Source organism: Megalops cyprinoides, chromosome 5 (assembly GCF_013368585.1).
Source record: "Megalops cyprinoides isolate fMegCyp1 chromosome 5, fMegCyp1.pri, whole genome shotgun sequence".
Lineage (NCBI taxonomy): Eukaryota > Metazoa > Chordata > Actinopteri > Elopiformes > Megalopidae > Megalops > Megalops cyprinoides.
This window is the reverse complement of record NC_050587.1, coordinates 5,174,151-5,190,072: the sequence shown is the minus strand read 5'-3', so window position 1 is coordinate 5,190,072 and position 15,922 is coordinate 5,174,151. Positions and strand designations below refer to the sequence as shown.

The 15,922-nt window shown below is 38.6% G+C and overlaps 1 pseudogene; it reads left to right on the top strand.

Annotated features, from left to right (window-relative positions):
• The first annotated feature begins 14,007 nt into the window (after positions 1-14,007).
• Positions 14,008-14,121, top strand: LOC118778601 (annotated as a pseudogene).
• The last annotated feature ends 1,801 nt before the right edge of the window (positions 14,122-15,922 follow it).

The window sequence follows — 15,922 nt, the reverse complement described above, 5'->3', positions numbered from 1 at the left end:
TGGTGCCCAAATCTGTATATTCAATCTGTATCTGAGTCTAGCAGCTATTGTAGCATCATTATCTAGCATTATCTTTATTGCTACTTAGCTAGCTAGCTACTACAAATGGAACGTCTACACACAAAACGGCATTTTAGTATTAACATAAGATTGGGCTTTCTTTTTCTCCTCCTCTTTTCTCCACTTTCTTCCTTGCGCACCTGAAGGCTTGGACCTTTCCATTATGAAATAAAATGTGAAAATAAATATCTGCCTAAATATCTGTCCATCAGTCAGTCAGTCTAGAAACCTCTGGCACTTCATACGTCCCAGACTTCGGCTGTTTGTGATGCGCATCAAACGGTAACCCATCCCCCACTTTCAGTGCGCACAGTACAAGTGCAGGCCAGGGCAGATGAAAAATTGTGAGGAACAGGTGGGCAAAGATTATTTCTTTCTTTATTTGTTCACTTGTTACCTTAAGGGTGCCACCAGCGTTTTTTTTTTTTTTTTTTTGTTGAGGGCGACCAGCGTCCACCTAGGGTTGGGTACTGAAACCCGGTGCTATATGACCAGTATCTACCGGACCGAATTACAACGCAGATTTCGGTCCCTCATTTCGGTGCCACTTGCCTGAGTCAGCAGTTTGAAATATTTGCCCTCTGGTGCTCTGAAACGGATGTTACAGTACTGTAACTGGTGTTTAGTGTTAAATTATTGTAGTTGGGTTAGGTTTTATTTATTATGTAAATTTGTTATGTAAATTTCCCAAGTGTTTTGTATTTATTTATATTTATATATTTAAGTATACTTTAACCCTTTCGCACATATGGTCACACCGGTGTGATTTGCTGTTTAGCACGTATGCTAAAACCGGTGCAATTAGAACACTAGATTGGAAAAATTCTAACTAATTTTAGCTTTGAGGAAATAGCAATTTAACGTTAAAAAATATAGGAAATGCTAACTGAAAACATTTTTTGTGCTTTTTTTAAAGTATCGGTTCAGGCACCGTCTAGGCATTGGTAGCATTTTAAAAGTATCGCTTTAGCACTGGTATCGGAAAAAACCCAAACGATACCTAACCCAACGCCCACCAGAAGGTGGTGCTCTAGGCGACTGCCTATATTACAGTTTGTTTCCACTTAGTTGTGAGTGGATGGAAATGCATGGTTGTGGTTTGAGATGTACTGTTTTGTTGAGAGGATTATAAGCCATGAAGATGGAAATTCTGGGAGGGAGGTGATGGATCTATAGGTGTTGTATCAATATGGCTGAGTGGTTAAGAGGGCCCAGCTCACTGTGGAGCTTCTTCTAAAGAGATGTCAATGGTGAATTGGTAAATATTTGCATATGGCCTGAATGAGTATGAAGTAGGTCTTACAGATGTGTTATCAGTATTCTATTCAGTGAACACATATTGAACATATATCAGTATTATTTTGCATTATAGGTCCTAATCTGACAAAATCACAGTGTCATCAAATGCTAGAGACTACTGGCAACTTCTTTCAGTTCATTCAAACAGAAATATAAACGTGTGGGAAAGTCACTAATGGGCATATATTTTTATCATACGCTTTGTAAAATAACTCATTTTCTCATTTTTTCCCTTTGCCTGTCAATGGTTAATAGTAAAAGAACAAAGGAGAATTTGTTAGCTCCTTCTAATGATACAATGAGAACAAATTCTCATATCAGGCTATTCTCAGAATGCACTGCAAAACGCCGACTGTCCTAAATAAAGCAGATGCGGTTGTCATTTAACTGCAATTAGCAGTTTCCCTGGGAAACTTTTCCCTCTAAAAGTAAAATCGTTTTCATAAGTAGGCAACATGTTTTATTAGATGTTCCATTAGCAAATAATATGCACACTTGTAACAAATTAATTGGCACATCTCTGAATTATGAACATTTCCCAAATTAACAGTGCTTGTTAGACAACCACTGTTATGGATTTAATTTTTTGTTGAATTTCAAAGCTAGTGTTTTTGCATGCTTTACCAGTCCGGCCATGGGTTTTGCAGAAGAATAAGCTCAGCTCCTTTGCTTTCTGCTCTTATTTCCAGTTTAAGATTGCTCAATGGTGACCTAAATGCGATTTCATTTGCAAATTTTAAAAAAAGGGACAAACCAGATTCACTGTTTCTCGTAACACTCATCCCAGTGTAATCCAAACCAAAACTGTGTTAAAAATCTACTAACTGCCTAGTTCTACCTCATGGAGAAACAAAAGACTTGTGCTGGACAGTAATGTGGCATAGTGGTAAGGAGCAGGGCTCCTAAGGTTTGGTAAGGTTTAATGGGTGCTGGTTTGCTTCCCCACTGGGACACTGGTGTTGTACCTGTGGTCAAGGTACTTAACCCACAATTGCCTCAGTAAATATCCAGCTGCATAAATGGATAAAATTGCAACCTATGTAATCTGGTTAAAAGTGTCTACTAAATGACAACAATGTAATGTTAAGCTTGTCATCTGTTACAATTCATTTGTGTGAGGTAGCCCTATCCAGGGCAATTTACACCACGTAGTATACATTTTATATATTATCTATGTATAGCTGTTTATTTTTTGTACACTACTGTATAACGTTACCACAGTTTTCAATTCAAGTGTTTAACTCAAGGGTAAAATCGCAGTGCGTCATCTGAGATTTGAACCACTACACTATACTTATACTGGCTGAGGTATTGAGGCATATGGTGGTAAATTGCTGTATATAATCAAGGACAGAAGGTCAGGTTATAAAATCAAAGAAGCTTTCATTTCATACGCTGCGGTACACAAAGCATTGGCCCTCATAACCTTTGAGATACATTACACTGTAGATTTTTGTGGAGATATTTTTTACTCAATATTACAGGCCTGCATGCCAATGGCTTTTAATTACACCCGTTTTGAACTACTAAATTACTGTTTACATACTGCTCAGAATGGCATGAGTGCTGGGGCAAGTTGGTACTGATCCGATTTTTGCCAGAAATTATTTTATCGGGACTAAAATAACAGAATCACAAACCATTAAGTGCGGAGATGGATCTGCAACAGTTTTTGTAATTCTTGATATTATACTGTAAATCCATGACATCCATAGCCGAGCTGAAATGAATACATCCATTTGTGTCACCTCATATCAGTGGAGGACTGCCCACCGCAAGCTGTATCATTTCATAGAGAGCCATGACAAACATGCGTTTGAATACAATAGCCCCTGTTCATTGAGGGAAATGCGATCCTCGCTGACAGAAATGTGATCTGCACAACAGGGACGCAGGGCTGCAGATAAAGCCCAGAAATCATGCAGTGTTTGAACAGGCTAATGGGTTTGGATGCCTCTACTATTCTTCTGCAAAGCAGTAGTGTATGACTCCATTTGAATTACATTATTTTTAAATTTAGCTTCTAGACAAACAAACAAAAATAATAACCAGAACTTTATCATTTTCGCCCACACTTCACATTGAGAATGCAATTAGAATTAAATTATATGATGCACATGAATTGATAGTGTACTGCACACATACAGATGTATACATGTTAAATCTCTGACTATTACAGTACAGTAACTTTGCCTAATGTAATTACCATATAACACTGTCTTAAAGGAGAATAGCCTGCTTTCCTTGTAATGGCCAAACCAACATGATCTGTATTGAATGCTTTATTACTAAAAGGACAGGATGAATTTGACTGTTCTGATGTTTAGGCCTGTCATGGACTGGTTTGACAAATGTTTGAAAACATTATCAGGTGATGAATATTTTACTGCTTAAGCCTGTCCAGTAGTGTCAGAAGTCTCCTGTACTTCTGCAGGGCTTGAGAGAGGATGCATCAACGTGGTAAAATGGAATGTGCCTGCTTTCTATTCCTCCCTGAGGCACAAAATATAGAGCCAACAGATGAGAGCAAAGGTAGCAAATGTAACTGAACAATGACATTGTCAGCTAAAGACAAAAAACGTTTCCAGCTGATTAAGCTTCATGTATATGCATAAAGATACTGTGTGTGTGTGTGTGTATTTAAACATTTGACCCCATCCTTACATTTCTATCTTTAACTTTAATAAAGTTATTCTATGTTGCAACAGTAGGTAGGCAACTGTTTTATTGTTACCAGATATACAAGAACATAGTACCGTAAATAATTAATTTGCATTCCTATTGCGATCTTTTGCCTATGAGGTAGTAAGCTAACCTGATTGATGCACTAATTGTAAGTCGCTTTGGTTTAAAAGCGTCTGCGAAATACCAAATTGTAAATTGTAAATTGTAAACTGTGTATCCAGCCAAGGTACTGTGCACCCTGTGACCTACCAAAAGGAAACGGACCACTTTCTGTTAGTATTCCTCCTGCAATTATTCATCGTTTGATTTTGTGTCATCATCTTGGGGTCTTACAGAAATGTATGTGTAATCACGCCTCACATAATTCATAAACATGCAGTCAATAGTGCTCTGTCTGTGTCACAAAAAACAGCACATGAGCTAAGCTGCAGAATGATGGGTAGCCTCTCTCACTGGCACTGAACTGCAGGGAGAGAGAGAGTCATCAGCATCCCACATTGAGTGACGCCAACTGATACGCTGTCAGCCACAACTGGCAGCTCCCGGCGATAGCATCGTTTATCTTTGCTAAAGTCATCTGGGACTAAAAGCAGTCTGTGCATTATAAACCCAGGACTGCAAGTGTTGCTCTTTGTCATGGGACTGGCAGCTTTTTAGTTGCAGGTGTTTTAAAATAGCCTATTACAACCTGAGTTGTAATCATATGTGTTTATTACATTACTATGTTATTACATTGTTATTAGTGCGGGGGCATACATTATTATGTTTACGCATGAAAAACAATGTTGACATTTTCAAAACAAGTACAATGTTTCATCTGCAACTCAAGCATTGACTTCAGAGGTTCAAGCTGGAAAATTATTGAAGTGCTTTAACAGAAAGATTTAGTTTGTTGGTTGTGTGTACTGTATACAAGGCAAGTTCAAATCTGTGGTTCAAAGGTTATTTTGTGTCCCGCTTTGTGGGCTCTGGCTTTTCTTGATAATGCACGGCACTTCCATTTCTCATTTACTGTAGTGCATGAGCAGAAACCCCAGAGGGGAGTTTGAATTTGCAGAACTGAAATGAGAAAGGCTGGTCTCATTTTCATCCCTTTACAGGTAGACAGTGAGAAATGCTAAAAAAAAAAAAATTGCCACTTAGTGTCCACCCCCCTTTCTCACCTGACAGTAAGAGGAGACAGATAAACAAAATAAATTGATAAATTATATGGTGTTATATGGTGTTTGACTTTTGGGAAAAATGCTCCTAGCCAAAAAAAGAAAAAAAAACCCCACAAAGTTAGGCTGTAATGAAAAACTGATGCCCTGATTTTTTTAGCAGTAGTATCTATTCCTATCACAGTTATAATTAATTTGCCACCATACAGTGATCCATATCTCTGATTTGGAAACATGTCAGAAGAGGAGGGCATGCATTTAGTAAATTATTGAAACTCTTCAAACCTTTTTTTGCTGGGGCACAGTTCCAAACCTGCTGCAGAAAAAAAAACTTCACCTTCAAAGGCAGATTCTTGTTTGAATGTATGCACTCTTCTCATGTTGCCATGGAGAGGAGAGGTTTGGACAGCAGCATTTTAAATATGTATCCCATATCTAAATGTGACTAACATGCATCTTTGAGGGGATATAATCTTTATCCTTTCATTTAATGTCTTGCTTTCAGTGTCTAAAATTGAAACAATGTTGTATTGTCACAACAACACTTATCAATACGCTGGCTAGCTATCAATTGCATGATGTGACTATATGCATGGTTTTCTGTTGCTTAGCTTTCTGCTGTGTTTCACCTAACAGGGTTCCTATTTCATAGGAATCCATATTTATAAATGTGCTAGCTGATGGTACTAGTCAAAGGCAAAGTGCTAAATAATTTGTGACTTTTAGCAAATGAAGCCATGTTTGTTAACCTGCACCTCATCTGGAGATTACATGACATTAAATTACATTACTTCATTTAGCAGACGCTAATCCAGAGCAAGTTCCAGCAAAATAGAACAGAAGTGTATCCATTCAAGTTGAATGAGCAACAGTGTCAGACCAACTAACAACTCTCCCAGACAAGTGAGTGTAAGCATAACACTATCCAAGCCCTACCACAAGTTAACTTGTGTAGGAAATAACTAATGTGCACATTTTTATTAGCCTTCATTGCCCATATGTTAAAAAGTGTTTTTATTGGGTGGAGTAACACCAGATTCATCATATTTGGTGGCAGTCAGGGAATGTCACACTTATTTGTAGCAGCTGGGTCTTGATGCAGGGAGATGGAAGCACCTGGTCATGGAGCATAGCTATACCTATATGCTCTAGGCAGAAGGCAACAAAGGTACCTCTAAAATGCCCTGCATCAATTTTCATAGAACTTAATTGTATTGACTTCCATTGAGGTATCAAATGTCTGTCTTAAATGTTTTTTCCCTCTTGTTTTATGTTGTAAACATTTTTTATTCAACAAAATAGCCCCTTTTTGTTCAGTAGCAATCCTTAAAACCCTGCTTATGTCCCTTTATTCACACACTCATTTCAGCCCATTATAACAGCACAAATATCTGTCCTGTGGGTATTTTGGCATTGCATATGCCAATATTGACATGATACAGAAATAAAAACACACAATGGCACTTATCATCTGCATGTTCATTTCCCCCTCCACTCTGCTGTTCTATTCAGATCTGATTTTCAGATTGTTCATCCAAACAACACAGCATTTATTCTGAGGGCTCTTCACAACATAAACATTATTCAGGTTTCAACAAACAAATATTCAACATTTTTTGCTCAGCAATATAAATGTTGAGCCATGCAACAAAGATCTCCCGCCAGGCTTACCTGCTGTTCGCCCACCACCATAAGTTATATCTTTATCTGACACACTGTTTAGTGGGAAGCATCAATTGCAGTGCAGTTTTGGCTCTTTTGGCTCTAAGATACAGGTGGGCATCTTAAGATTTGCATTTCTACAAAATTAGCACTTGGAAACTGGTCCAAACAAAGGAATAACCTTCAAATACTACTATTTCTTATTTCAAAGGAAAATTGCACTATCCCTTTATAGTCAAAATATGTGCAATGGAAGGTACCTCAAAACAGATCCTTTCATCAGGGAATGCAATGCAAATACTTGTCACAACAGTTTTAAATTGGATTCAGAACTGTTGGTAGAAAGACTGTTGTATAAACAAAGACAATGATAATATGTCACATGTCACTACACAAAGAAAAATGTCCTTAAAATTACACACACACACACACACACACACACACACACAGTACTCAAAAGGATGATAACAGATGAATCACATGCATTTTTTGTTAATACAAATTAAAGTGTCAAATGTAGCCTTTCAAAAATGTTCAAATCAACAACAAATTTTACAAATGAAGGTATTTTTAAAATACTGTGATCACATTTATTCTCACCTGAATCAACTGCATCCAGTATATCCTGTCTGGAAGATAACAATAGCTTTATAAATCTGTGTTTTCATCAGGCATGCCGTAAGCATGTTAGTAGTTACATTCATTGCTGTGATTAAAACGAACAAAAACGTTCAGACAAAGGGCCATTGACCTTCACCAGTTGGGTGATGCCCATAAAACAAAAAGAAAAAAGAACCTGCTGAACCTACCAGTTTCCGTGGCAGTGTCAATTATGAAAAGGTTGAAAGTTGTAATATTATATATTTTTCACTAACATCTGATCGTCGTTTCTGCAGGTTATTTGTAACCTTGACAGGACATGGTCTTGGGGGATCAGTTTCATTCCTTGAGTCTCATGCTCTCAATCAGTGGGTGATACTGAGACATTATATACACCTTTATGGAGTCATCAAACACTTTTTTGGATTTTGACTGACAAGACCACAGAGAGGAAAAGGAAGTCAGCTTTTAATAAGCTCAGTTCTTATGAAAGCTGAGGAGGAAGCAGTTTTTCCTCCTGTTTTTCCCATTGAACCATAGCTCAGTAACAGTGCACTTACATTTTCTTCCTTTATTTATTCACTTTTTAATGTGAAAATGTTTAGGTATGTTTTTATTCCATTACAATGCATGAAACCATCTGTGAGGGTGACATATGGAGCTACTACTAGAACTGTGTGAAAAGGAAACATATTATTTCACTGCATTCGCTTTCTTATGGCATTTTTGTAATTGCCATAAATAATCTGACCCACTTTAGCATCTTGTTATGTAACATTAATAAATTCACAAACTTCACTAAGTTCACTGCACAGACTTTGGGGATTTTGGTTAGAATAGACTATAGTTATCCAATGGGGAGAAATAAAATTTTTATGAACAAAAGGACATAGCAGTTATAAAAGTGACTTACGGCTTATTCATAAATGGTATACAGTATATATCAGTTATATAAAGCACTGAAATGAATAAGAGACACATAATACCAAATGTCTACGTCAGAACCAACTACCTTAGTATCTACTGGATGCTGTATTTTTGCTGATATAAGCGATAATGAATATCATGTAATCATAAATCATAATTGTATACAAATAACATGGAAATATATTCAAAACTACTAAATTCATATAGTGAACAATAAATAGATGACATTTTTACAATCCCGAACTCCACCCAAATAGCTCTTGTTCTTTCTACTTTACAAAACAATAGTTTACAGACAGGATGTTGTGAATGTAAGTTTTCTTGACTAGATATCATAAGGCATGCATGTGCAGCACTTTTCAGGTGAAATTCTACCCTGTCTTGAGGGCTGTGTTCAACTTTGTACAATTCAATGACTTGCAGTAGCACCCTGCAGAAACCCTCATCGTGACATCACAGTTTACTGAATATTACACTGACTCCCCACCACCAGCCTCTACTCCCTAAAAGCTCAGAGCTGTTGGGCTTTCCACTTTGCAAAATGCCATAGATACTCAGAGTGACTGAACCACCACAGCTGCCCCCAAGTCTGCAGATCCGTACAATCTGCTTGTATTCATTTTAGGATGTGAAGAGTAATGATGCAATATGTGAGTATCTGATATATCGAAAGGCCACCATCCTTTCAGAAATTAAACCCTTGTGATAATGCAGAGGATATGAGCAGAACCAGCAGATAATGGTGAGCTTAAAGGGGCTGCACCAACAACCATGGCTTCACCTGAAAGCCTGCAGGCAATCTTTACATTGCACTTCGTGAGACTCTCTATGTAAGAGACAAATTTGAAACTTTAATCTCCTTAAGTTATAAGGGAGAGTGTTATACTGGTAATACATGACCGCAGTTTACGGACTTCTCTTCATTGCCTTCATGAATACAGGGGCTTAAGCCAGTGGATTTGAAAGGTACACACAACCATGTTCCCCTCACCTGATCAGAGATCAGCTTGCAGGCTGCATGCTTACTGCTAATATGGAGGATTTCCCTATCCTCCTGTGTGCTGTTACTGTGGTGTTTATCCTCAGGCACAGCCCAATGCTGGTTGTGTTCCTGTCTGTGGACAGAACCTACCAGGTCTCTAAATTGTAAATTGTTAACTGTCCCTCCATCCCCATCTTTTCATGACTGTTGTACCACAGGGTTTGGTCCTACAGGAGACTTCTTGGGGCTCTCATATCTTCTCACACTCTATTATGCAAAAGGCACAGCTTTCCTAATGAATCTCTGCATGTCCTGCTGAGATTTTCTCATGGATGACAAACTAGTTCAATACAGAGCTTCAACTGTGGAGACATTAAGATCAAACTGTATCTCCTGCAAAATTTCACATCAGTCTAGGATCTCAACATCATCCAAAGAAACCATCACATCAACTCTCTCCTAGACTGCAAATCACCTGTCAGAAAACACAACAAAATACTTTCCCCAGTGCAGTGTGTCAAACACATCCCTATGGGCTCCTTCTCCAAAGAACAGGGCAAGAAGAGTGGTGGTATTCTTATGCCTAGCCTTTCCTAATCTCATCATTCTGACAATGGCAATTCTACATCCCTAATTGCATATTTCTTCACCCTAATCCATTACTTCTGATCTTCTGACCATTATTGTATTCCTTACCTATCCTGACCCTTCAGTGGTTGATTGTTTACCAGAGTAAATCAAATCCATTATCCACGGACACTGGAAAACCAGTAGACCTAGACTTCAACATCAGTGAAAAAGGAATGTGGCTTCACGAAACAGAACACAAACAAATCTGCTCATTTATAACAGAGAAGTAGGTTTTATTTGTAAGGCATTACAAGCATCAGAGATAAACATAACAGTGCATTGTTTAAAACAGATGTCATGTTAAACATGCAGTGGATGACACCATGAACAATAATGTATAGATCTCATGGAAAACTAAGTTTGTATCTGTGTTTCTAGAAGATGTCCTCAATAATACAATAATTGATTGGAATCATTCAATGTCATTTAAAAGCCCCATTTTTTTATTTTTGAAGAATGATGAGCATCTATGAAGTTGTGGAGTGGTACTCATTCTTCAGTCATAATTTCCTTGTATGGACTGGGAGGTCTTGTACTTGAGCATTGGTGATTTTCTGTGCTGTGATTGTACCGTATAACAATTTCACAGAAATATAATCACCCTTTTTAAAAATGAAAATAGTAAAAATATTACCTTCTTGAGTCTTGCCTTTCAACCTCGTGAAGGCTGCATTGTTTGTTCTATATGCTGACATGAGTTTTTTAGGACTGACATGAGTTTTTTAAGACTGAAATGGTTTCCCTCTGCAAACTACAAAATCAAATTCCAAAATTATGCAGGCTTTGTCTATGACAGTGTTTATCAGCAGCACAACAGGCAACAGACACCTGCTCTTAGTTTATGCAGTTTAGTGTTTGATGGTTTCAGGCAGAATGTTGTCTCAAAGTGCATTTTGCATTCTTCTCCTTTTAAATTACCGAGTTTACTGCATCCGCCACCTGTTTACTTTGAGATATGCCAAGATGTGCCACATCACATTGGTCTCCTCATCTCAGTATTCAAAATGCCTTTACTAAACTGAGGGATTTTTCAACTGAATCTTACAGTTAAATATTAGGGTTCATACCTACTGTCATGACTACTGCTTAGTTGTTTTTTTTTCTCAAACATGTTGAGAGTTAAGAGTAATGTTAAGAGTAATAATTAAAATACTTTTAAATATGGTCAGTTGATGAAATGTATGTTAAATTTAAATGTTAAATGCTTGAGTCATTTTCAGTGTCATCTTCAGTGATCATCATACTAAAACACACTTCCAGCTTGAGGTGAAATTTATCTTCATATTCACTTAGGTTTCATTGTAATATTGGAGGAAGAAAATTGAATCATAGGCCTATAGACCAGCCGTCCCCAACCACCGGGCCGCAGAAAGGTACCGGGCCACGGTACATTCGCTACCGGGTCGCACGGAAATTATTTATAATTTCTTTTTTTTTTTATTTCTTTTATCGGTAGAATAAAATAATAATTATATACAATTATAGGCTATTCGTGCAGTAATTACACTGAACTTGCAGTCTATTGGTCCTTTTTGCGCCACTCTAATATCTCTCACACCCACAAGTTTACAGATTTTGAACTTGAGTAACGTGCGCGCCGCGAGTTCATCACTTACTATACGGTCTGCTTGAGCTGTGTTGCCAACTTTGTACTAGCTAGCTAGCTGACTTGATTTTTAAAAAAAAAGTCGTTAAAATCAAGGCTGAATATCCTGAGAAAAGTACAAAAGCACTGAAAACGTTGCTTCCATTTCCAACATCCTATCTTTGCGAAGCGGGGTTTTCCGCAAGGACGGCAACAAAAACGAAATTTACGGAGTAGACTGGACATAAGGAACACACTTCGGGTTGCAATGTTTTTAGTATATGGTCAATGAGAGATATATGCACTTATGCCCACGCACGTTTTTTTAATAATATTATCACGTTCGACCTACTTAAACTACAACGTTATGAAAAAGCGGCCATACTAGACTTATAGGCGTAATCGATATTCCGGTCGTGTCGTGATACTCGCACGCCCTACGGCGTCAGATTTATGTCAAAAGTCGCGAGCGCAGAAAATATTCTCGCGAGCGCAGGAAACCTGCTGAAAAAACCTGCTAAAAATTGCTGGGTTGTTAGACGAAGCTATCTAGCCGTATCACTTACATGTAAATCTTCAGGTGTCACCGCCATTGTTCCGTCCACCGTGTCTTCAACTCCGAACTTGTCAGGACTGTCAGTTGTTTGAAATTACAAGCCTCTGGCTAAACAGTGTCTGCCTGTCGTTCAGTTAACAGAAGCTGTCAATCAAGGTTCAAGGAGGTCGTGTGGGTGTGAATGCGTTGAAAGTGACCAATCATAAGAGGGCCAGTGACTCCCTTGGTTTCCGCTCCCAAATTGTCAAAACTCAGGTCGATTCGCGCGAGCAGAATTCGACTTCGCGCCAGCAGAGTTAACCTGCGCGAGAATGTTTTATACGCTCGCGAGAATATTTTCTGCGCTCGCGACTTTTGACATAAATCTGACGCCATAACGCCCCCCTCCCCGACGGCCGATCCGGGAAAATATTGTCTATATCACTGGTCATGGTCTTAGGGGGCCCCCTACTCTGCATGTTTTCCATCTTTCCCTGCTCTACCTACCTGACTGAACTCATCAGTGGCACTTTTGATTAGCTGAGCACACCTGAGTTAATCAAGAGCATGTTAGTCATTTCAATCAGGTGTGTTTGGAGCAAAGATAGATAGAAGATGTGCAGGACAGGGGGCTCTAGGAGTAGGATTGAGAAACACTGGCATATGAAACCGGTCCGTGGTGCAAAAAAGGTTGGGGACCGCTGATATAGACTAATGGGCCTTATAATTGTTTATTTAGTGTTTATTTAAAAATCCAGACCCCTTTCTCATCCCACAGACCTGTGTCCTACCACTTCCTTTTTAGGAAAAGAAAGCAACCCCTAACACCATGTAACGCTTTACAGAGTTAAAATAATCATTTCTATACTTGAGTTTGTTTTTTGAAGTTTTTTTTTTTTCAGCTTCTTGAATTTCTTCTTATGTTAGAGGAAAAAACTGACAGTGACATATCAAAGAGACAAAACTTTAGGCTATCTGATCCCCAGAGTGCTGAGAAAACAATTGAAAAAATTGCATTTAACACACAAGCCGTCATCAGCTCGTTCTACCACAGTTCATTCTAGTCTGCCTGTTTCAGTGTCTTTAGTGGTAGCTAAAGGCAGGCATTGATTCTCTGGTGTGTCAGGACAAACAGTCCAGACCATTGTCAAAGCCATTGTCTCTGAGGGTGATGCACGGGACCCAATTTTCAGCACTTATCTGTCATTTTACATGACAATATTTTCCCTCTTCTGGGTTTAACTGCCAGGGTCACTGGACCTTATCAGTTGGAATTGGGATAGAAAATTCTGCTTGACAAAAAACATGTTTACTAAATGTAGCTCTAATCCGCACAAACATTACTGACTGACGTGCCTGGTGGTGAACATGTCTATGTTATTGTGTGAATGTCTTATTCAGCTTGTGATCTTGTTTACCTTACCCTACATTTCTGCTGTTAAGGTGTATATATACAGTATATAGTGTATATATACAATATATAGTGAGAGAAAGAGAGATTCATAGCCTTGCAGCAGTACCCCATATCTTACTTGCACATACATATGTGAAGTGATACATACACAGATACACAATGTATTGTTTCATTTGTGTGAGCAGTGTGCTCTTGCTATTTAAACAGAAATTGAAGCAACCTCTAACCCTTGCAGCTGGATTGCTGTCTAAGCTTTTCCACACAGCTGGTCACCAATAACTGGAGTGTGACTGCATTCAGTTTCCATCATCCAGGAAGTGCAGTGGCAGGTGCTATAAAGCCTCCAGGCATTATTGTTTGTTTTTTTTTTACTCTGTATTCTTGTTGCTGCATGGTGTGGGCCATCCCTGGGGCAGAGGGGAATTCAGTCTCTGCTCTGCTCCGCTGGGTCAAAATACCCAATAGTTATTCTTCATATAGATATGAAGACACATGGACTAAAATTGGACAGATAGATAGAAGATTAGCATGGCACACCTGCACAAGGATTACATGCATAATTGTGAAGTGTCCAACTGTTTGTGCGGCAGTGTAGCATGATGGTGAGGAGCTGGGTTCATAACTGAAAGGTTGCTGGTTCCCTAGTGGGGCACTGCTGCTGCACCCTTGGGCAAGGTACTTAACCCTCAATTGCCTCAGTAAATATCCAGCTGTATGAATGGCTGTATGAACACGTAAAAAAATTGGTAACTTATGTAAGTTGCTCTGGATAAGAGAATCTGCTAAATGAGTCATGTATATATATTTTGCTTGCTTTAAGTCATTTCTCAATTATTCAGGTGCCCACCCCTTAAACTGTTAAAAAAGACAGGCATCTTGGCTGGGAAGGAGGGGGGTGAGTATGATATTGTAATACATCCAGGCTTTAAGAATACAACACAAGATCTTAAGCAGCAAATGAACCGGTGCTCACCTAACTGAAATATACAGCTCCTGCGGTGGGCTAGTGGGGGGTCACTAAGAGTGCTTCGACCACACAGACTCAATAGCCACCCCATCGGCAGGCCTGTTACTATATTTGCTGTGGCTCCTGCTGGAAGTTGGACTAACACTGAGGTGTAAATTGCTTCTAAAGGACTATCTTCAACCAAGGGATATTTCTGAATTATTTTCTCCCTATGCTCTATCGAGACTGACATTAGTGGCCTTATTGCTTTAGCAACACAGAAACCTTTTAAAGTTGTGGTCTTAGACCAATGCTTGCACTTGTATGATTCCATCTTAAGCTCAACTTGCAAATCTCTCTCTCAGACATCAATATGATTTGATAGGGGCACAAGTTGGTTATAATATTTCTGTCCATATTCATGCACATATAGGACTAGGAATATATCACACCAAAGCATGTATGTTCTCCTATATGTGCATGCCCAAGGGGTGTTGATATAGCTAGAGGTAACACCAAGGGCTGGTGGGGGTATGTATACATTATATCCGCAGAGCTGAAGCAGTTAATTCTGCCCATCATTTCCCGCCGAGAGGGATCCTGCACGGAACAGCTTATTAGGGTAGGTGGCAACAAGAGGATGTTCTAGTGCTTCAGAGGAAAGGAAAGAGAAGCTTTAGAGAAAAGGTGTGAAGAGCTGACATTTATTGGTGTCATATGATCGCTCTTGTGAGGCATTGCCTATTAGCTTGAATCTGTCTAAATTATGCAGAAATAGCAGTTGATTGCTAGAGAAAATTTAATGTGCAAGCCAATGTAGCAGGCTAGCCAATAAGGCTTTTTATCCTTTACACTGTTTTATGTTGTACAGTGATTTTAAGGTGAAAAACAATTGACTAATCAAAGTAGAACTTAAGTGGCAATCAAGTTAATCCTCGTTAGGAACATTCATTCATTTTTTTATATATGATTATACTACTACTACTACTAATAATAATAATAATAATAATAATAATAATAATAATAACTAATAATAATAATACTACCTTTCCAGCTGGTGACAGGGAGGAATATGATCTGAACACAGAAAAGTGAGAGGTGGTAATAATTTAGCCCTGGTAAATAACATTATCATTAGACACTACCATACAATCAGCAGCTCCAGCTTTTAAATGCTAAACACAAACAAGTAAGCAAAGTTGTCAAAACTTGCTTAATGTGGATTTTGCAACCAAAATCTCTAATCAGCCAATTTAACATTTGCTGAAATGTCTCACACTTTTGCAGGAAATTGTAGGAGTTTCACGAAGCAGGGCTGCAGGGCATATTCCGCCTCTTCTGTGGAGACCTCGTCTACAGAGAGCTGAACCTTCACACCGCAATTTCCCAATGACAGGTGCTAGAGTAGTAATAAGGCTCAGAGGAGTCACGCATAAG